The sequence below is a fragment of the Lissotriton helveticus genome, chromosome 12, assembly GCF_964261635.1.
Source record: "Lissotriton helveticus chromosome 12, aLisHel1.1, whole genome shotgun sequence".
Taxonomy (NCBI): domain Eukaryota; kingdom Metazoa; phylum Chordata; class Amphibia; order Caudata; family Salamandridae; genus Lissotriton; species Lissotriton helveticus.
Window position 1 is genome coordinate 757,796,514 of NC_136073.1, and position 24,144 is coordinate 757,820,657.

A 24,144-nucleotide genomic window follows, 5' to 3' on the forward strand; every position below is an offset into this window, starting at 1 on the left:
CCGCTTGCCTCGCATTACCACATCAAAGGCGGCCGCGTCTCAGGCCCCTGCTGCTTCACACCCTCATGCCGCTCTCCCCGCTCCGCCCCCTCCCCTGCCCGCCGTGTCGCATTTCTCCTCCCCCCTCCCCACAGCAATGCATTCCGTGTCCTTTATTTTCTATTCGGAAAATAGCGTATCGCGGTTTTCTTAACGGTATTAACATTTCTAGTAATTTAACTTGCTTTGCATTGGTGGTACTGAAAGCTCAGACAGGATACACGCGTGCTGCCCAACCTCCCACGCCGTAGGCATCGATCCGCTCATGTGATCCATTCTCGCCATGGCTGCGTCAGGCAGCGGTGCCGCTGCGGCTCTCGCGCTACTTTTATTTGCGCTGTCAGCTTCGCAAAGGTAAACGCGCCGAGATGATCCGTTATTTGGTCTGCCCTTCTCACGTACGGCTTTTAATTTCAACGCTATCGGTTTTGTCTTGTGTTCCACCTCACCCCGTTACAAAATACAAATCTAAAATTACTAATTTGCCACGTGGCCGTCTTTGCTGTATTCCGTATGTTCTCTGTGACGGTTGCGCTCCGGAAATAACACAAAATAACTGAAATTGCTTTAAATTCTACCGCTCATGCTTCAGACGTACGAGGCAGGTTCCGCCCCTGCTGCTTCACACCCTCATGCCGCTCTCCCCGCTCCGCCCCCTCCCCTGCCCGCCGTGTCGTATTTCTCCTCCCCATCCCCACAGCAATGCCCTCCGCCGCCCGTACTTTCACTTTGACGGCCGCAGGCCGTTTAAGTGTGTAAATTCCGTGTCCTTTATTTTCTATTCGGAAAATAGCTTATCGCGGTTTTCTTAACGGTATTAACATTTCTAGTAATTTAACTTGCTTTGCATTGGTGGTACTAAAAGCTCAGACAGGATACACGCGTGCTGCCCAACCTCCCACGCCGCAGGCATCGATCCGTTCATGTGATCCATTCTCGCCATGGCTGCGTCAGGCAGTGGTGCCGCTGCGGCTCTCGCGCTACTTTTATTTGCGCTATTTTTGAAAAGTAACGATGCACCACATCCACCACACCCACCACCACCACATCTACCACACCCACCACCACTACATCCACCACTACATCCACCACCACATCCACCACCACCACATCCACCACCACATCCACATCCACCACCACATCCACCACCACCACCACATCCACCACCACATCCACCATCACCACATCCATCACCACATCCATCACCACATCCATCACCACATCCATCACCACATCCATCACCACATCCATCACCACATCCATCACCACATCCATCACCACATCCATCACCACATCCACCACCACATTCACCACCACATTCACCACCACATTCACCACCACATTCACCACCACATTCACCACCACATCCACAGCATCCACCACCACCACATCCACCACCACCACCACCACATCCATCACACCCACCACCACAACATCCACCACCACCCCATCCACCACCACCACCGCATCCACCTCCACCACCACATCCACCACCACCACCACCACCACATCCACTATCACCTCCACATCCACCGCCGCATCCATCACCACATCCACCGCCGCATCCACCACCACATCCACCAACACATCCACCACCACCACATCCACCACCACATCCACCGCATCCACCACCACCACATCCACCACCACATCCACCACCACATCCACCACCACACCCACCACCACATCCACCACACCCACCACCACCACATCCATCACACCCACCACCACTACATCCACCACCACCACTACATCCAAGGTGTGGCGCCGCGGCCAGGGCGACTGACGCTGGAATCTGGGGACCACGGTTCGATCCCCGGCTCCGGCGGCAGGTTAGCCCAGCACCATGTGACTCTGGGCAATAGCTCGCTTAATCTTCCCGACGGCCCCCCAGCGCCTAGAGACCCTTACAGGTGATTGTGCGCTTTACAAATGTGGACTTTTATCCACCACCACCAACACATCCACCACCACCAACACATCCACCACCACCAACACATCCACCACACCCACCACCACCACATCCACCATCACCTCCACATCCACCGCCGCATCCACCACCGCATCCACCACCGCATCCACCACCGCATCCACCACCGCATCCACCACCACATCCACCACACCCACCACCACCACATCCACCACCACATCCACCGCATCCACCACCACCACCGCATCCACCACCACCACCACATCCACCACCACATCCATCACCACCACATCCACCACCACATCCACCACCACATCCACCATCACCACCACATCCACCACCACATCCACCATCACTGCCACATCCACCGCCACATCCACCACCACCACATCCACCGCCACATCCACCGCCACATCCACCGCCACATCCACCACCACATCCACCACCACATCCACCAACACATCCACCACACCCACCACCACCACATCCACCACCACTACATCCACCACCGCATCCACCACCACCACTGCATCCACCATCACATTAACCATGACATCCACCGCCACATCCACCACATCCACCACCATCGCATCCACCACCACATCCACCTGACAAAGGTATTAATTTTGCTATTTTCAAAACCAACACAAAAAAAAGTCAAACTTTCCTAATGCGAGACCTATTGCATTTTCAATGCTTGTTATTGTTTGCATGTCTTTTGGGGCAGTAGCCATGAGGAAACATTCTACAGTTATTAGTAACCAAGATTGTTATTGTAGTCCCCGCACGGTTGGCTATGAATATCCTGAAAGAATTTTTACAGAGGAAGGGATTTTCAAAGATTCTGGTTAGTATTGAGGAAATCAAGGATTTCCTATAAATCGTGATCATTTGGTTCCAAGTTAGAGCCTCAGTGTTAAACCAGATGTGCTGTTAATGAGAAGGATAAAAGAAAGATTCTTTAGAACTAAGTGATTTTCAGCATTTGGGATGATAAGGGTAAATGTGTAAGGACAGATAGATGTGTGTGAGACGTCTTGCTGTACCAAAGTACATGCAAAGTAAGTTCAAGATTTTTTGAGCCCGGGAAGACTGTAGGGGTAATAAATAATGTTGTAGTGCTGAAAAATGGTTAGGCCAGGACACGAGAAGGACATGAAACCTTAGGAGTATGTGTGGTATGGATTTCACGCTAGGCAGTAGGTGCTAGCCAAGAGAAAGTTCCTAGTCTCAGGGGTTGCTAGTACAGAGGACTCCTCACCCTCATCTGCCAGTACTAGTTCAACGTGACACTGTCTGGCATAGTTTATTAGTACTAGTTAAAAGTAGGGCTAATTTTAAGCTACGAAATTCCATCGCTATTGACTTTTCTAGCTGTTTCAGTTCCACTGGCTCTGAGGTTGGAACATCCTGTGACTGTGGACCTAAAATACTAAATTAATACTAACATTCTAGAGAAAAGACCACGAGAAGCATGTAGAGGGACCATCTGAGGTTTTTTTGTTAATGTTATATTATTAGAGTTATGTCAACTTTATGTGCATATCTGGCTGAAAGAGTAGAATTGGGAGGCCCTTACCTTTGAGTGGTCAACTGAAAGACTTTTTAATGTTGGACACTACCTTTCCATTCTCTGTAATCACATGGGAGCATGTTATCTTTAATTGGACTGTACAAATATTGTACTTATTGTTTTTGCCCTTCCACTATTTTTGTTATGTGTTAACCTGTCCTTTCATTGACTCACGCCAAATTACCCTTATTGCCCGCTTCAGAACGACCGCGGCCTTGCCGCCGGCCTTAGATTGATTTCAGCCCATAACCCTGAGATTTTCAGTAATGTTGCAGACATGGTCTTTGATAGCAACACTGTCCCTCAGGCCTCTTAAAAGACATATCTGATATTTATTAGTACAAATTGCCTCGCACTGCTTGGCTAAGCTTCTCTTCCCGAAACACCTTGTTCCTTTTTGATCCAGTGCCCCGTTGGGTCAGTCCAATGGCCCTTTGCAAGCATAGAAGGAGTCTGAGCTCGGAGCACAGTAGTATGTTCTTAATAAATAATTCTATGCTTTTCAATTATTAAATCAGAGCTGGAGCTTGGGCTCCTTAATAGCAATAGCATAATGCGCTCTCGTCCGCCATGATGGCCGCATTATTTCTTCTGCCTGTAGCTTTCATCATTTGGGAATATTTACTTCTACACGAGGACCACAGTCTGCCCTGATGAACCTTGACACCCTGTTTTGTGCCTCTAACTTTTCTGTATCTAACAAGTATCGGTTGTCCAATCGATACATAAAAAAGGAAGCTTATTTGTTTTTCACTTTTTTGTTGTATGTCGAGCAGCATTATTCTAGTACAGCACTCTAAAACTATGCACATTTGCTATACTCCTTTTTATTTGACATCGGAGTTTTAATGATTTCATGTTGTTTGGATTTGCCAATATCTTTTGAAGATGCATGGTGGTAATTAAATCGAATGTAAGTTTACATTTTTGTTATTATTGAAGTGGCAGAGTACAGAGAACTATGGTGCTGATTATGACTTTGGTGCAGTTGCACCGGCTCTCCACCGGCACGGCTACGCTAAAGCCGCACAAGGACCCCATTCCCCATTACGTGTTTAACTCGTGCAGGCGGACGGTCCTTTTGCCTTTCCCATGGCCGTACCCTGAAAAAGGGCACCACAATAGGAATGGCAAAATGTTCCAGCACGGCATGGGCTGTGAAGTCCATGCTGTGCTGGAACCCGGGGTGCAAGCAGACAGGGGAGCACATGTTATGCCCCCCTGAATGCATACCCAGGGCAGGGGGGCCCTGTGGGTCCCCCTTTGACCCCCCTCTGCCAGCCTTTTTGTGGCGGGCTCACCACTATGAAAAGGCTGGCAGAGGAGCAACTCGTAATATACTCGGCGGGACTGCGCCAGTCCTGCTTAGCATATTCCGTTATCCCTCTGCCACGTCACCACCAGTGAAAGCCGGTTCCGTGGCGCAGCTGGCGGTCCACTGCCGGAACGACTCAGAGAATCGTAATCCGACAGACAGAACAACGCCACCGTGAGTCTGGTGGTCCATGGACCACCAGACTTTTAATCAGGCCTAAGATTACTGCAGAGATGATGTACAAGCTCTCTCACACGGTCACAAGACGATGTCTTGAATTCCTTCTCTGAAGTATCCACCTTAGGAATGCTTCTTTAGAGTTCACTATTCATGGTTAGCGGGGCAAACTTTGTTGTAATTGCAGAGACCAAAGCCACGTTATTTTATCAACATCGGTAGGCCTGCACCCACTACACACGAGAGATTTTAATCCGTGGGTTTAAAAGGAAAAAGGCTAGTAGAGGGTTAATCGTTCCTAGGCTATTTCAATCCTATCTCTCGTAGCCCCAGATTGCAGGCTTGGGTTTATGTTCCAAACTCTGTGCAAACAGTAATTTGCGGAGGCATTGGGATTCTAAGTTGTGGTAATTTTCACTCCTGCTCACAGTTTTCACATGACCGATTTCTGCAGGTCGAACTTGCAGAAATCTATTATTGAAACTGCCTTGAAATCGGCAAACCATTTGGAATTTGGTGTGTTTAATAACTGATTGTGCATGTCAGTAAAGGTGTCAGCACTGAATAATTGCAGTTACCGAGTCTAGTAAATAGCATTGCCGAAGTCTGGCCAGCGCCTGGGGCATCACCATGTCGGTTACATCTCTCACAGCCTCTTCTAGTCCTTTCCTCATAGACTCATCAATCCTGTCTCCATATTCCCTGTCTGGTCCTTCCTCACAAGTGAGTAAGGTCTGTTAGCCATGGTCAGGTCACACCTGCCTCAGCACAGGCATGTTCTGTCTTCAGTAGGCCTAAGTGTGGCACATATGCTCTAACTGATTACTTGGGTTTCAGCATCTCTAGCTGATCTGTCTCCATCAGCAAAACTGACTAATTTCTGTCTCCTTTAATCCCTACCTGGTTCACATTCACCTATCCCCCCAAAGGGGGTTCAGAGTTCCTCGGTTCTGATGAACCCCCCTTGCTAGCTGCATTCATTTTTTTCTGTCTTTTTCCCTCCTTTTGAGTCGTGCACCCCCAGCTCTACTTCTCACTGCATCTTCTGTACATCTGTAAATCTCTTCCTTTCTCTATGGTGAAACCTCAGACTATTTACTCAAACCCACTTCAGGTTCCACCCCATTTGTCTCTCCAGCACACTGGCCATTTACTTTCAAGAACCTCACGAAAGCCGATCTATCCCTCGGTCTCTCTCTGTGAACAACCTGTTCCCTTGGTCATTTATCTCACAATAAACAGTATAAAAATGGCAGTTCTGCCCTTAAATAGCTGGACACCCTTGAGAATCATCGGCAGTCACAACCCTTGAAAAATATGCTTGAGTCACAGACCATTCCCACCAGAAATCTTGGAAACTGAACAAAAAAAGAAATATTTGTATGTTAACACTGGAGTGCGTTGGCAGAAAAATTGTATTTTTTTTCTTCTGCCTCTGCAAAGCTTAGAGCTGCAAACGCTCCTTCGCATCCTTAAAATAAACACTTGTTTTCCACAGTTCGTACTCGCATGATGGCACAGTGCCCAGCCCATGCTTGAAAAATGCAGAAACCGTTCCACGCTTTACTAAGATGTGAAATTTGGGTGGAGGAGCAGCTCTCTGTGGGAAGGAAGGCCACTTTGGCAAGGCCATGTCTCCCAGACCCTTGACCGCTTGACTCCGCCCATGAACCATGCTGACAAACTATATGCACCCTCTATTGAAAACTTTACACCAGTATCTCAGCTGACAATTTTGCATTGTGTTGATTGGCTATTTCTTCAAAGATTAAGCCGATCGCCGAGTATGGCTTACTCACCTGGCCCACATTCATAGTTCAGTACTCTGTATGGAACACAGTACTCTGTCGTTTTGCATGATACATTAGTGTGGCTAAACGACAGCACGTTGGTGTATAAAACATGTAAATAAATACTCTTCAATTCACAACCAACTTGACCCACTACTGCACTCAACCTTTCTTTAGAGGTGGGTGTAACGTGTAATTTGCTGCAGCGTAATTTCGTGAAATTACGTGGAATCCCGCAAGGTGCGTAATCCTACATTTTGCACTATTTACCTAGCAGCAAATCCACCTTTGTATCCGGAATAGACCAATCGGATTCATTTTGCTCAAAGGAAATAGCGCTAAATGCAACAGAACAGGGACTGCAGCAGCCGCTCACCATCTGCTTCTGTGCTCTTGAAAGAGCATTTTTGTCCAAAATTGATCAGATGGGTTTACATTTTTTTAACACAATTACTCGGGTGTAAAGATTTCGCCCAGGCCAACTTTTCTTAAAGCATTTCATGACACAGGGAGAGCTACCTTCGACTCCATGTCTTCAACATACTTTCTCCCTGACGACTCCTCCTTGTCACCTCTGTATTGCAGCTATTCATTCCACGCAAACAGAAAGGTGAGCGCACCGAAGCAAATGGCGAAAATTAAAAGACTCCACACTGGGTTCAGATGCACACTGAACACTTCCAAGTCTTACTACTTTCAAATTCTGGTTGTCTCTCTTGGCTCCCACTCACAACGCCTTACTCGTACTCTAAACACATTCTCTCACCATCTCATCTCACACTCACTCTAGCCTTTCGTTTGTCTTGGACTTCACAGCTTACTTCATGACCAAGTCTGCACACTTTAAAAAAAATAACTTAACTCCCTTCTGTCAACCAACTCAACTCCATATTCATGTTTCCCACCCGCTTCTCACTATTTCCTTCAAACTACCAATCCTCTCAATTCTTCAGCGAAATGCCAACTCTTATGACTCATGCAGCCCACAAATCTGCGACTCTCTTGCTCTCTAATGTTATGTGACATCACCTTTCCACGACTCTGACAGCATAGCTCTGAAGAAATCCACACGTGTGCTAACTAGCTTCAATTCCCTCATCCGTCCTCTCTTCTAAAATCCTGGAGGATTGAATTGTCTCACTTCATTTCTCACTACCTATAACCATATTAAGCCAATCCAGTTGGTTTTTCATACAATGCATTCTGCTGTGAACTGCACTTTGTTTCCAGCTACAACTCACGCCTACTATAAGCTATCATTTATATTACTGCTGCTTGATCTCCCTGACGCATTTAATAAAGTCCACCTTGCTACTTTACATTACACACTATATACTCTAGAAATCACAAAGCATGCAATAAATTAGTTTTTGACTATCTTTGCATTAATTTTTTCTGTCTCGTGCTACTCTTTGCTCACCAATCCAGTCCTTTTATGTGTGTCGAAATGGCCACAGCTTGTTTCGGTGTCCTCTCCCCTTTTTGCTCTATATTATACCCCTTGTTGTCTTTTGTCTTCTCTTTTCTTTATGTGCATGACATAAAAACTTTTTTCTCCTCAGTTTTTTTACTTTTGATCTCTAATCCAAAATCTCTGACTGCTTCACAGCAATTTGACATGATCTGTTAGCCTCCCTATTTTGCTCGGCTAAGCTCGAAATGATCAACTTCACTGCCAGATCTAAAGCAATGCATCTTACAATTCTTTATCTCTTCCCTCTGATACGCTTAGTAACTCCTTCACCTAGGAAGCACTGCATACTATTTAACTCCGCACTCAGCTGTAATTTACTGCTGGGACACTCCTTTCTAAATAGTGTGTCTCTCGCACTGTTTATCTTTTAGTTTATCCCTCCAAGATGGGCATCAGGCCATCTTGAAACAGTAAAATTAGTTGTAATAATATATATAGATATATCATGATGTGGCTTCCCTCGCAGTAAAAAAAAAAAATGGGCGCGCCAGGGTCATGGACACTTTTTTTTTAAACATCTTTTTATTAAACAAAAAGGACATTACACAACTCAAAACTGACCAGAGCGCATTGAGCAACTGCAAATATACACAGAGAGAACATAGACCTCCATATTAGACAGATAAAGCAAAATATAAAGAATGGGCTTAAGCGTCTTCCGAATCCACACTGGCAGGATCCACTTCAGGTGGTGTACAAATGTCCCCACGGTAAGCGTTCCAGACTCCCCAGATCTTACCCCACTTGCAGGGCCGCCCCCTAGACACATACACAGACCTCTCCCGGAACATACACCAGTCGAGGTCCTCCATCCACTTCCCAACTCGGGGCCCCCGAACAGCACCCCAGAGTTGAGCAATATTACGCTTGGCTATCGCGCAAGCAAGAGTGACCCAGAGCTTGCCATGGTTCGAAAGGTCGGAGGGCTCCCAAACATTCAGCAGACATCAACGCGCCTCCAACTAGATCCGCACACCCCACACTTCACTCATCTTCAAGTGTATCCTCTTCCAAAAATCACGGACCTTCTCACACTCCCACAGAATATGTAGGAACGTTCCAGGCCCTCCACACCCTCTTCGACAATCCGCAGACACAGCCAACCCCATCCTCAACAATCCAGGACCCGTGGTGTAGGAGCGGTGCAGAATCCTGAGTTGGACCAATCGAAGCCTCATTCGGACCGCCACAATTCTAGGGGATGATACCGCCTCCCTCCAATCTTCCTCATCCAGAACAAATCCATCTGCAACCCACTGTTCCCTAAGCTTCACCAGGGGATCCTCGGTATGATTAATAAAATTACTGTATGTCAACGATATTGCTCTGGTAAGCATGTGACCATCCAGCAGTCGGTCCTCTAGCGGGGAGGCCACCGGAGGCTTCTCACCATGGGGGATTACTGCACATAAAGCATGACTAATCTGAAGGTACCGAAACCGTTCAGTATCATGCAGCTGGTACTTGGCCTGCATCTCCTCAAATGTCAACACCCTATCCTTACCCCACACATCTCGCACCTGCGTAATTCCAATCAAATCCCAACGGTCAAACCCTTTCGTTTTCCACAGAGACCCCAACTTCTCCGAGCTCCACAAAGGTGTAGCCAGTGTTATACGCCCTGCCCATTTAAGGGCCCTGTTAGCCTCGTGCCATACCCTTGTCGCCATCGATAGAGGACCCACCAAAGGGAAACAACCACATTTCTCATATAACACTCTAGTATACTCTTCCCCGGGCACTTGGCCACGGTCCATCGCGAATCCCGGATCCATCGCGAGCCATAGATTGCTTGATTAATAGGCGCCAACTGGGACGCCCAATAGTATTTCCTGATGATAAGCAGACCGATACCCCCGTCGTACCAAGGTAATCAATTTTGACAATGCAATACGCTGCCTCCCCTCCCACAGAAGGCCACGCTGCAAAGATTCGATCTCATTAAAATACGACGGGGGCACCGGGTCGAAGGAATTCTGCAAAGCATTCAAAAAGCGCGGGAGGGCCATCATCTTAAAGAGGACCGCACGGCCCAACAAGGAGAGCGGTAGTGCTTTCCACCTAGCAAAGTCACCACGCAGTCTGGCCAGCGGGGGCAACAAATTCAAACTGAAGCGTACCTTGGGATCCCTCGATATCTGGATAACCAAATACCGAAAACTGACCAATTCCAGCTTCACTGGGCAATTTACTGGCACCCTAGAAGGATCACCACTTAACACAAAGAGGACCGACTTCGCCCAATTAATAACAAAGCCCGAGTACCTCCCGAAAATCGCAAGGATATCCATAAAAACCATCAGGGGACTGCGTGGGGAGGTCAAATACAACAGAATGTCATCAGCATATAACGAGATCCTATCCTCCCATTCCGAAGTCCAACGCAATCCTCTAATCGAACGGTCCCATCGTACCCAGGCCGCAAGCGGCTCCAGGGCCAGGGCGAACAAGAGTGGTGAGAGAGGGCAACCCTGTCGAGTGCCCCTCCCAAGTGAAAAGTCGCAGAACTTATGGTTGTTTACGACTACACGAAACAGGGGGGCTGAGTAGAGAAGGCGAACCCAACCGATAAACTCGGGGCCAAACCCCAAATTCTCCAGGACCGCAAAAAGGTACGGCCATTCCACTCGATCAAAGGCCATAGTGGCATCCAGGGACAACCACACCGCCGGTTCAAGGATGCGGGACGCACCTCCCACCACCCCATGGAGCCGACGGAGATTAAGGGCGGTGTTCTGACGCGGCATAAAACCGTACTGGTCGGGATGCACCAGCGTCGTGATAACCTTCACTAGACGGGCGGCAAGCAATTTGGCTAGCACCTTAGGCTCTACGTTCAAAAGGGAAATCGGGCGATACGACGAGCAGTCCAGACGCGGCTTACCCTCCTTGTAAATGACCTCAAAATTTGCGAGACGTTGATCATAAGGTAACTCGCCACGGTCTCTACTTTCAAGGTACATGTCTTTTAGGTACGGGGCCAAGCGGTTGGCATGTTGCTTAAACAATTCAATGGGGAGACCGTTCGGGCCGGAAGCCCTACCGGAGCGAACCCCCCTAATGGCCATTGCCACCTCATCATTCGTGAGGGCGGAATCCAAGAATTCCCTATGTTCGACAGATAGAACCGGCATCGGGATGTCCCGAATCATGTCGGCTTTCTCCTCCTCCGTAAAGTCCCCTGCCGAGGTATAGACCTCCTCAAAATACCGGGCAAATTCATCCACGATCAACTGAGGATCCGACGACACCGCACCCGCAATACGCAGTTCCGGTACCAGCCGAGACCCCCAATCACCCTTTTCCAACCAAGCTGTCAACTTCCCGGCCTTGTCACCATGTTCATATATTCTCCTCTGCGTAGTAGCGTGCTGCGTCTTTGCACTGTCACGTGTCAGGGTCCTGTACTCATCCTGGAGCAACCCGAGGCGGTGCCCCGCCCCAGGGTCACTCCCCGAGGAGACAGCGGATTCTAAGATCAATAGCTCCGCCTCCACTCTATCTATTTCCGCCCTGCTCTTCTTCTTCTGCCCAGATACCAGGGAGAAAACCTCCCCCCTTGCGCCGGTTTTATACGCTTCCCACAGGGAGCACTTCGACGAAACCGACCCCTCATTCTCCCGAAAGTAACGATCCGTGACACGCACAAGTTCCTTCCCAACAGCAGGGTCCTTCAGGTGCTACGCATTAATCAGTGCAACCCTACCAACATCACCCTGTCCCATCCGGAATCGAAGCCAAATCGGCGAGTGATCAGACACTCCCCGTGCCAAATGAGTCACCTCCAGAATAAGGGCCGCCTGAGACGCCGGTAATAAAACATGGTCTATCCTAGAAAGTTAGCGGTGTGCCGCAGAGGCGTGAGTATAGCCCACAGCACTGGGGTGTCCCGAGTCGCCATCCATCCACCAAACCTGACACGGCGACAAGATCCGTCAGCCATCTACGGGAAGGCAAAAGCACACGGGGGGGATTCCTGTCAAGCTCACCATCCATTACTGCGTTGAAGTCCCCGCCCAGTACCATTGTTCCAACAGCCAGAGTGAGAAACACCCGGCCAAAATCGCGAAAAGTATCCGCCTGTAACGCGGGGGGGGACATAGATAGACAGAAACGTGACAGTCCTACCCTCCCAAAGCCCCGATATTCCAACATATCGGCCTCTATTGTCAGACCACGTCGACTGGATAGTGAGAGGAAATGAGTTTTTCACCAAGATCCCTACTCCTCTAGAGCCAGAAGTAAAACCAGCATGAGCCACTAATTTGTAGCCCCCTCTGTGAAGCGCCATACATCGTTTGCCCATGAGGTGAGTTTCCTGCAGCAACACCACATCTGGCGAGTGCCTTCTAATCAGCTGATTCACCATAGTGCGCTTGATCTTATCGCCCAAGCCATTCACGTTCCAGCTGAGGACGGAAAACCCCAAACCCAACCTAGTGGAAGCCATTCATATCTCAAAAAAAGGACAGGATATCCATAGGCACCCATAGTGGACTCTGGTCACACAAAACAATCAAACCAACAAACAAAAGCCCCCCACTCCCAGACCCCCAAACCCCCTCCCTGCACCCCTGCATGTAGCATACGCTCATCCCCAACTCGCAGTGTGCCTGTCACCCCCAACTAACTACAAGTATCTAAAAGTAGAAAAACGGGGGAGAACCTTACAACAGGTCGCCCGCCCCCACCACCCCAAACCAACCACAATCCCCCCCCTCCCCGTAAAGTGCAAAAAGAGTCACGGACAAAAAATGGCCCAGGGGGGAGAAAAGGACAACCCCGACCAGTCCCACGATGCCACCATTAATGCTAGTTCGACACAGACACGACGACTAGTCACTGATCTTCACCATCAGTCCGGGCCTGTCCCCCAGAGTCCGAACCCTCGACCCGATCCAGCCAGTCCGCGGCAACCTCAGGATTATCGAAAAACCAAGTCTTTCCGCGATGTTCAATCCGAAGACGAGCCGGAAACATCATCGAGTGCTTCATATCCCGGTCCCTCAACCGCCGTTTGATGGACATAAAGCTCTGCTGTTGTTTCTGTACCATCTGGGTGAAGTCCGGGAAGAACAACAGCGAAGAGTTCTCATAGGCCAGCGGGCCCGAGGATCTTGCCGTTTGCAGGATGGCATCCCGGTCCCGATAGTTCAGGACCCGGGCAATTATAGGACGAGGAGGCGCCCCTGTCTTCGGACGACCTCCGGGAACTCTATGGGCCCTCTCCACCGTAAAAAAGTTACTGAGGCCCTTCGGCATGACATGTTGCAGAATCAGTTCCTCGACAAAGAGGTCCGGAGTCAACCCCTCCGATCTCTCCGGTACTCCCAGTATGCGGACGTTATTGCGGGGCGCCCGTCCCTCATATTCATCGAGCTTTCGGTCAAATTGAGTCCGGGCCGCCTTAAGATCTCGCACCTCCTTCTGCAGCTCCGACACATCCTCGATGAGACTCGTCTTCTTGACTTCCAAGTTTTTAACTTTCTCCGTCGTTTTAGTAAGGTCAGCCCTTATAAGACCCACTTCAATCGACACCGAGTCCAGTTTAGTGTCCATCTTACCCAAGGAAGATTGGATCCCAGTGATCGCTGCCATCAAGTCTTTCAAAGTGGGATCTTCCCCGACAGAATCGCTATATCTGCTCCCCGTCAGGGTATGTTTAGTATCGATTGGGGACCCCTTGGAGATGGCATACTTGTCCATTTTGTTAGTCTGGACCTGTCGAGTGTTCTTCACCGATTTCGTCTGAGGCGTCTCAGTGTCTCCTCTCGACGCCATTGCCACCGCCAGATCAGGAGAAACACACCACTACGCAAGCGGGTCTAGGCAGTTTCCTCAGCAATGTGACCTCAGACCAGGATAGCTAGACCCAGGGCGCTCCAGTCGTGGTCCTCCCGCGATAAACCAAGTTCCGACCGACCACTTCCGGTCCCGGAGGCCGATGTTGTCGCACTCCACTGCGGTCAGCTCCACACTCGGGGTCCCGGCGTCCACACTCGTAGGCCCCAAAGTTTCGAACGACGATAGTCGGTCGCCGAAGCACCTAATTGAACCAGAATTTCACCTAGTGACTCCGGGGCTGGTCCCCCACCCGATGGTAGGGACGGGGTTCAGGATAATGTCCCGAATGGCTGGTCAGGATGTGGCGGCCGGCGGAGCCGATGCTCAAGCGGCCATCTTGGTCGCTGGCGCGACTCCTCCCCTGAGGGTCATGGACACTTATACATGTGCATGCCCAGTGTGATACATACGCTCATATATATATTGTGGTACTGGGAAGGAATGCTATTTATATTTCTTCTCTTTTTTCGTCTTTGCTCCTGCTGTCCAGTATTTACTTGCCATCAAACTTTCTTTTTTTGGGGAGTGGGACAATGCTTTTCAGCATAGGCAACAGTTATTGGCAAAGCCACTGTTTCATGAAAAGTGAGACCAGTTGACTTTGCCAGAGCTTGTTCTGTGAAGGATCTGATTGTCATTTTGGGACTTGCGTTTAGGAATTCCATTTTTCTGTGCTCATCTAAATTTGCAGTAGTGGCTCATTATTGTGCATAGGATAGCTGCTATTACACAATACATGAAGTTTAAACATGTCATTGACTTAAAAAATGTGGAGGTGCATTTTGGGCAATGTTTTCATCAGGGAAAACCAATTTTTTAATTTGCAAATTTGTATCACTCAGAACGGGACAGCAAACTGCCCCGGCACATTGTAGTGATTAAACACAAAGAGGTATATACTTGTGAGTGTATTTATCTCCTCCCCCATAAGGATGCTACAAAAGAGCAGCAGCCATGTTGGGTATGGCAGCTGCACGGTTAGCATGCTTTGAGTGAATGTCTTTGTATGAATTTCATTTTATGGAATGTTTGTTGACTGAAACATGTAGCCCATTTTTTATATGGGAATAATAAAAACTCCTGAACATCGCAATTGCTTTTAACCTTATCCTTGCAACCTGTAATAAAGTCAACCAGTTTGCGGTTTCCGAAAGAAATTTCAAGACTATTGGGCTCCTGTTTCTATCCCATAAGTTCTTAAGAGCTCGATTACCAGGTTGAGCCCACGCCGATCATACGGTGTGAATGGGTCACCAATAATGATGCATGCCCAAAAACGTGGCTGGAGTGAGGGTTCCCCTTTGTAGGAGTTACTCATCCAAGCACGTAGGAATAAGATACTAATTAGTACAGCTTCTCAGCTGCCGGCCATACCTCTTTCTATTTCGTTCAATGGAGGTTGGTATACCAAACACTAAGGGCCATATGTATGAACACATTTTTCCATAGACACAAAATGAGTAAAACCCTTTGATACATCTGGCCCTTAATAGCCCTCTCTCACTTTGGGTGAGAATTTGATTGTGGTGGTTAGCCATGATGCCAGTAAAGTGTGAGGACTTCACCTGCCTTCCAACCTATAGTGAATTTAGATTCACCTGTTCACTGTGTGCACCGTACATAAACTTTCATGAACTTTTAACAAAAGAAGTATCTGCTTCCTCAATTAGCGTCTTGTCCGTCGAAGAAGAAACCACCCCAGTGCCAGTAAATCAGCAGATGCCGTCGAGCAGGGTTGTGTGAGAGGAGCACACACAATAAACTGTAGGGCAGCATTTACAACTTGCAATTTGTTTCATAAAATCTGAGTTTTGTAGAAGACCTGAGAAAGGGAACAAAGAGGTAGAACAAGATTGTTTTCAGAATTGTTTTAAATTGTAGGTTGTCTGAAGTATGTATGTAAATGAGGGAGCGGTGTTGAACAGTTCCTATCAGGAGCCTGATCGGCAAGAATGGGGAGTGGCACACCGACCTCCATCGATGGGATCTACCTGCACGTTTAACTTTCGTCCTCTGCTTTTCTGACTCCAAGGTATTTCACTGTGCATGTGCGCAGAATACATATGAAGTGAATGGAGTGACTCCATCACTACAGGATTACAATTTCAGATAATGGGCAAGTTTACTGTTATGATAAGTAGATGTATTAAGAGCACCAACACCCTTGGGTCTCTTAGCACTATTAGGTAACTAGATTTATGTTAAAGTGAGATTGTTGAACCGAATAGTTTAATAATCATTTTGTGAAAAAAGTGTAGGAAAATGTGCATTTGATGTGCAACTGCAATGGATTCCGAGCTAAAATTGAAAATGCATGACCCCCAGTTGAAGATCTCTGCAGGTATAACTAACTCAATGAGCCAAGTAAATCTTGAGTGTTCTGTGGAACTTCTTAGGTGCTGAATAATAAGATACTTATTGTTTTGGGCTATAGAGTAGACATCCTGAAGTGGTACTTGACATGACATGCCATGTTCATTAAACTTCGGTAGGCTTCTTTGCCTTGATGGCTGTGGTTGTGCAAGGTCTGTAGCCACGACTAAGATGCAGGGCCACCCGGAACAGATAATAGGCCTGAGCACCAAAATAAAAGTGGCCCACATTAGTGAATTAGAAAGCTGAAAAAGTGACCCATGTTTTTATTTTGGGGCAGTTTTGAACTTGTAAAGACATGTATGAGTGTTTTGCAAAGCAAGGAAAACTGCATGGGTTTCAGCTAGCTGCAGGCAATGTTTGTTTTAATATCAGTGAAATCAGCAGTAAAAAGGAGCCCACCAGAACCATAAAACAGGCCCCCAAATTGCCTAAAAATGGCCAACACACACTGGCCTGTCAGACTAGCCTGTCGGGCACTGCCTGATTGCCCTATAGACCGGCCCGACCGTGCTAACATGATCATGAGATATGTGCACAGGCGTGTTTGGTTCTCTTTTGCATTCCTGCATAGAACATTCTGTTATCATGCCAGTAAGCGTACTTAAATATGCTGATGCAGGAGAAAGATATATGCCAGTAGTTGCAAAAATGCATGGTTAGGTACATCCTGACTAACATGATACGTCACCATGGATTTTTTTTATCAAGTCGATGACTAGAATGACATATCCTTGAAAAGAATTGAGATGCAATATTAATTTAGAGCCCAGTCCAAGAAGCTGTGTAACTCTGATCAATTAAATGTTAGTTTCATCTAAGATTCTTCAGAGGTAGACAGCAGTCCGATACATCGGTGGCCATCTTTATTGCGTTTTTTGACATTGTCATGAAGTGAGAGGAACTACCCACTAGATCAGTTCCCCCATGCATTAAATAACTCCTCAAACAGACATAATGAAATTATTTTTGGTCTGGAGCGGTGTACGACAGGCAATTGAAGTCATCTCTTTATTTCACATTCTCTTTTATCACATTTTTCTAAATTGGAGCTTGGTTGCCTCCTTAAAAATATACAGTTAAACCTTGCCAGCACGAATTAAAGCTTTTCTTACCTGATTTGTTTTAAACGTCCTCCTCCATCTTGTCTTTTTCTTGAGCGGGATTACCAATAATTTCATTATGGGTCCTTGAATTCCATCCCTCCTCGAAGGACACCTATTCATCTCCTCTAAAATTAACCAATAACAATAACCCAACGTTTATAGTCTATCTGTACAGCTACCTGTGAAATCCCCATAGCACTGGTTCAGTATTTGGGAGTCTAGATGGAGGAGTGTGAGCATCGGGGGTGAAAGAAGTCCAGTTAATCCTGCATCTAATATAGCATGTGAGGTCAGAAGACATGAGCACAAGACAGTGGGCCAACGGCAGTAGAAGACTCCTGGATGCAGAGAAAATGTTTGCTCAAATGGAGGAGAGTTAGTGAAGCACTATTGATCCAATTCAGTTTACTGATAAAAGTGTACTTGATTATTTATTTTTGGAATTTCCATTTTTTTTATTTAACAAATGTGCAATACAGACAAGAGATTTGGCATTGTAAGTAATTTAAAGGAATGCTAGTGCAGCAAGGTTAAATAATGAAAGTATGCACCTTTTTTCTCTCCTGCCTAGATGGGCGGTGTTGATGCAGTGGAGAAATGTGGACCGACAATGTTGAGTTTGTCTCCCAATGAATGGCTTCATTGGGGAAGCACTGGCTGGATGAATTCAAGAGTGAAAGAACTAGATTAAATGTTTTGCGCTTTAGATCAATGAAGAGAGAAAGTTACGCTGAGCTATTGGGTTTACCTATGCTTGCTTATTATGGCACTGCCAAAAATGTAAACAAGCATTTCCAATGCAGTAGGTCTTGCATTCATGAGAGTTTGAGCTATTGGCATTGTAGATGACAAGCCCTTGTATTTGTGTTGTTTTTAAAACAGATAAATAAAAGGCATAGTAATTTACAATGCCAATAGCTTAAACTCTCAGAAATGCCAGTGCAAGTGTTATCATGTTTTTTAAAAAAGCATTAGGAGAGAGCTTTCCTGCCTGCAACAGCAGGCAGGACAACGCTATTTGAGAAAATAGTGCTTGAAGACTGTAATTAAAGCCTACTGAGTAACAACACATGTGACGGGGGTGTCGCCATGGGAGGCTACAAAATGAGACAAGGCGATACTAAGGAGGGACTACTAAGCCTTTTGACCAATGAACAGCCACAGTTTACAGTGGGCAATGATACAAAGCAATGAAAAATATGGGTGGAGAGTGGGCAAAGCTTCAAGTCCCTACCTGAATACACCATACCTCCCAGAGCAGAGCATGTGCTGCCCAGGTTCCTCCTAAAAATCAGTAGGGCCCTGGTGCGTCATGTCCCATAGACAGGCACAGGCGATCATCATGGAATGATTTCTGTTGTACAGTATTATGAACATCATTCCAGGACGGCTGTTGCCCTAAATCATGCATACTTTTGCAGATATCATGGAATTAATTTTTGGGGGGGTAAAGAGAAAGCTTTCTAGGATGATCGTCTGTGTATACAAGTGCCCAAATATGTCCTGAAACTAGTGTTCATTTTTGCATTTAAAAAAAAAAAAGTTGTATTTACCTTTTTAAGTTGGGCAGTTCCACTTTTTTAAATAGTAAATTAAACAAACAAAAAATAGGTGATTGGGTAATAGTGTATAGCTTCTAGGCCCCCACAGATAAAGTACAATTTAAAGTAATAAATATATTAAAGTAAAAAATGAAGCTGTGGGTCGAAGAACAGGGAGGAGAGACATCAATTAAGGAGCACGGAAATGAGATAGAGAAGAAATCCATTTGCTCAAGAGCAGTGAGCTGACCCACTCAGTGTATTGTGTTGTTGACAATAGGTCTTCAACGACAGATAGCTAAACCTCTAGAGACAGCATAAAGTCTGATACTGCAAGTCCCCTTCCTTCACTTATCTCCCTACCAAGATGATCACATGGGAGGGCTGTACCACAGTCCATCTGGGCGGTGTTTGACACGCACATCCATCCACCTAATACCTGCGTAGCCTCACAACGTAAGCTTGATCAACCCTAATGCAGGAACCAATGCAGCAAGAGGGCTGCAAATTCTCCAACACTCCTTTCTTTCACTATGCAACTAAGCGCTATGTCACATAACACTGTAACTGCCCTTGGTGATGATCAGTCACAAAATGGAAACCCTTCTCAAATAGTGGTAGTACTAAGCGTGCACTCTCTCAACCATGCACACCAGTTGGTGTAGCATGATACCCAGGGCGGGGCGTAGCAGCAATCTCTTCGCACACTCATAGAAGCAGTAAGTGCTGTATAATGCAACAGAAAAATTCAAGGGTTTCTTTTCATACCTACATGGCACAGTTCATGGAGCTTGGACGTGGGAAACAAATTACTTTCATCCCTCTAATTGTCTGTTGTACAATGTTGTTAACTCATCTTGCTGTAAATGTTCTGCACATTAGTCTTCTAGTACATAGACCTGTGAACATCTACTGCTATTTAACAATATTACTCCATTTTTTACTTCTTTTTATTTGACTTCCATTCCAAAACTCTGTGGAGAATTTGGGCTGGCAGTCATGATAGACATGAATAAGTGTCACTCAAAAGCAGAGCTATTTTATGTAGTTCTTCATTTTACACACACACATATATATATATATATATATATATATATATATATATATATATATTCAAAGGACAGTTGGGGAATACATTGATTTCACTCTGTATTTGTGTAACAAAACCAGGAACATGGAAAACTGTGAGCTTTATTAGGTCTCGGCTAGCGTAGGCTGCGCTTGCGCAGTCTCGCTGGCGAGATTTTATGTTTCTAGTAGTGGGGCTTAAACCTGCCCCTCTTCTCCATTGGCTGGCTTCCTAAACGACGGCCAGCCATTGGAGAAGAGGTTTGTCTTTAAATTTAAGCCCCGTCTTTTTCGGATTGGGGGCGTGTTTTTTCGGTTCTTTCTCTCTGTGACGTCCTGAGTCCGAAACACGCCCCCCAGTCTGAAAAGGACGGGGCTTTTTTCTAAGAGAAATCTCTCAGCTTTGGCCTGTCCCAGTCCATCGTCCAAGTCGATGAACCGCCACGGCACAAGCGATGTTTATTCTGTCACGTATTTCTATGGAGTAAGCCAAAGTATCCAAACAATGGGAGTCTAGGCATGCCTGTTTTTATACCTTCCTTGAAAAAAAGGTTACAAGGCAGCGGCCGTAAAGGCTATTGGGGTGTGCGCTTTAATGAAGAAAAATATTTGTATGAAAAAATGTGTTGCCCTTAAAACGACAGTTAATGACCTGTAAATTAAAATCCTGTTTCTCAGGCATCCAGTTAAGCAGCCTTAACATCACAGGGGTCCTCATAATCACCACTCGTCATCCTAACTTGTGTAGATACATAATTTGCTCTGGTGGTTTGATGGAAGGTCAAATGAACCAATGGGTAGAGTAAGCGCTCCTTTCTTCGCCACAGCTCATTGTCGTGGCCAATGGGACTGAGAAGGGCAGAGGCTGGATCTCGCTGTCTGAAGTTAGGTTGCGGTGGAGACCGGGATTTGCGGGCTGCGCTACAGACAGCCACCCTAAAATAACCTGGTTTTCATTGTTTTGGTGGATAGGGGACTACGTACCTTACTCTGCCCCTGAAGCCCCCGCTCTGCCGGGCCGGCGAAGATGGTCCTTCACCATGGACTCTGTAGGTCGATCTTGATCTTGCCCTCGCGCCGATCTGCGGAGCTGAGCCATGCGCGGCAGCGGCTCCCCCTATTGCAGTCGCCTTTGGGTGATGTGAGCCCCGCAGCATGGCCGCTAGTGGATACACGGACCTATGGGAGAAGCTGCAGTCCATGATGCCTTACCATAAAGGCCCGGAGCTGGGCTTCAAGAGAAAGCTGTCAGACGCCGAGTACAGGGACCATGAGGAGCCGCCACTGCCCCCTCTGCCGCCACTCCACCACCGGGACGAGGAGGCGCGCCAGGTGAAGCACGGCATCCGACAGATGCGCCTCTTCAGCCCGGAAGAGTGCGCCCACATCGAGAGCCGCATCGACAACGTGGTGCACGCTGCCGAGAAGGGGCTCTACAAGGAGCACATTGTGGACCGGGCTCCGCTCCGCAACAAGTACTTTTTCAGGGAGGGCTACACTTACGGAGCGTAGCTGCAGAAGCGCGGGCCCGGCCAGGAGCGGCTGTACCCCAAGGGCGACGTGGATGAGATTCCCGCCTGGGTGTACCAGCTGGTCATCTGCAAACTGGAGCAGCACCGGGTCATCCCCGAGGGCTTCAACAGTGCCGCCATCAACGATTATAAGCCCGAAGGCTGCATCGTCTCGCACGTGGACCCCATCCACATCTTCGAACGGCCCATCGTTTCTGTGTCCTTCTTCAGCGACTCGGCGCTGTGCTTTGGCTGCAAGTTCCAGTTCAAGCCGATCCGGGTGTCTGAGCCCGTGGTGTTTTTGCCTGTGCGGAGGGGTAGCGTCACCATCCTCAGGTAAGGAAAGATGGGCTTACTGTCATGCTGGTGGAGTGAAGATACCTCCGTGTATGTCGAAAGTGATAGGTAATGTCATTTAAACTGTCAAAAGGCTAAAACATTTGCGATCATCGCTATACGGCAATGTATGGCCTAATGTAGTCTTTCATTAATATCGAGCCACTTTAAACCCGGGACCTGTAACACTTCTTAAGCAGTGTGTGTGTGTGTGGCTCTGTGTGTGTGTGTGTGTGTGGCTCTGTGTGTGTGGGTGTGGCTCTGTGTGTGTGGGTGTGGGGCTCTGTGTGTGTGTGTGGGGGGCTCGCTGTGTGGGTGCAAATGCAATAGGTCCCACATTTGCGAGAGATTAAGCTATTGGCATTGTAAATGACAATGCCATTTATTTATATGTTTTAAAAACAAAAACATAAACAAAAATAATGTCATGAGCAATGCCAATAGCTCTAACTTAACAAAGACGAGACCATTGCATTGTAATTGCTTGTTCTAAGTACTTCTTGTTTTGCCCATTTGTTCTTAATAAAGTCTGCTTTGAGTGCTTGTCACCACATGTATGGCTCTTCATAGCTACTGGTGAATTTCCATCCTTATCTTATGTGTAGTAAGTGCCAGTTTGAAACCAGTGCCTGCTCCATGTGACATTCAATCGTGATGTCATTTGATACCAAACTCATTTAAAAATCCTTCATTTTGAAGGTCTGTGTGTGTTAATCATCTCTGTGAGAGTATGGTTTTGTAATTGGCCTAGGGCACGTGCAGCTGTCTGTCTTTCACCATATTAAGCACGTCGGTGACTTCTCAGTGCTGTGAAGGGTGTGATAACCTTTTACAGAAGTAACTTAGATGTTCACAGATGTTATCATAAATGACTTTTTAAAATAGCACTTTTCTTGAGGTTCTTCACATTATAAGTTAGTACATGTATTGTCCTCTGTTAAACTAGGGTGAGGCAAAAATGTTGATTCAGTAAGTTTGCCATGGCAGAATGTGCCCACGTTTAAACTGTAAACACTTTATATTTGAGTAGCAGATCTTCTGTCTGCACCTAGAGTAAGGTTAGCGCTTTGGGAAGAGTCCCAAGCTTCTCCTCTTCATTCTATCAGTGTCACTTAAAAAGTCTTTGGGGAGCTGTCAGGACTGTGGTCGATGTCTCGGTGCCAGCTGTGCTAAATTTGAGTAAGCTGGAGCCAGTAGTGAGGGGTTGGTAGCACACCATACAACGTATATATTGTTTACATGACAACACCTCATACGTGTGTAAATGTTTCTGACTGACAGAGCGCTATGAGACAATAAAATATATGGTTGAAAAATAAGGTCTTTAGCCTTTCAAAGCAACACAGAGGGTGTGAGTGAGGGTAAGAGAAGCAAGGGTGCGAGATCAGAGGGCAAGGGAGAAGCACATGGGCATGCAGGCAACAGAGGAGCAGGAGGGTGGGGTGAGAGAGCAAGTTTGGGTAGGGGAAGCAGTGTAGAGGGCGGGGAGTGGGGAGGCAAGCAATGTGCAAGCGGGTAACGAGCAGGAGTCGAGAAGCACACGTACGAGACAGCAACAAGGGGGAGTATGTAAGGATGAGCAACAATGGAGGAGGCAGTAAGAAACACATGGATGATGGACACCAGTATGGAGTGAACAGGACTGAATCGCATGAGGGATATAGCTGGAAGAAAAGATGTACTCTCATGGAGTGCTTAACCGAATAGAAAAAAGTAGTGCTTGAAATCAATTGGTGAAAGCATAAAAAACAACTAATCAAAAGTAATGGTAAAGAAGCAATGCTCCATAGGAGGGACAAATAAAATATTGTCAAGCTGGGACAGGAATAAGAAGCAGCCAAATGAGTGGTAGGAAACCAACCTATGATAAACAGTGGTCAGGCTCCAAGCCCCTGTATGTTTTTGGTAAGCCCACAATATGTCTCGATACAGAAAATGCAAGCTCTTTCTAGTACGCAAGACCTAAAAAATGGAAGTCTCTTCACATGCAGTAAGCCTTCCATGCTTTGTGTAATGGCCTCCATGTGCTTCCTTCTTCATTCAACCTCCTGAGACACATCTGTGTGG

General features: G+C 47.0%; 1 protein-coding gene and 1 pseudogene across 4 annotated transcripts in view; both read left to right on the forward strand.

Moving 5' to 3' along the window:
- MEF2D (myocyte enhancer factor 2D) overlaps positions 1–24,144 on the forward strand; it is a 449,440-nt gene that overhangs the window by 60,069 nt on the left and 365,227 nt on the right. The gene's annotated exons all lie outside the window — the stretch shown is intronic.
- On the forward strand, positions 21,386–22,081 carry LOC144798123 (RNA demethylase ALKBH5 pseudogene; annotated as a pseudogene).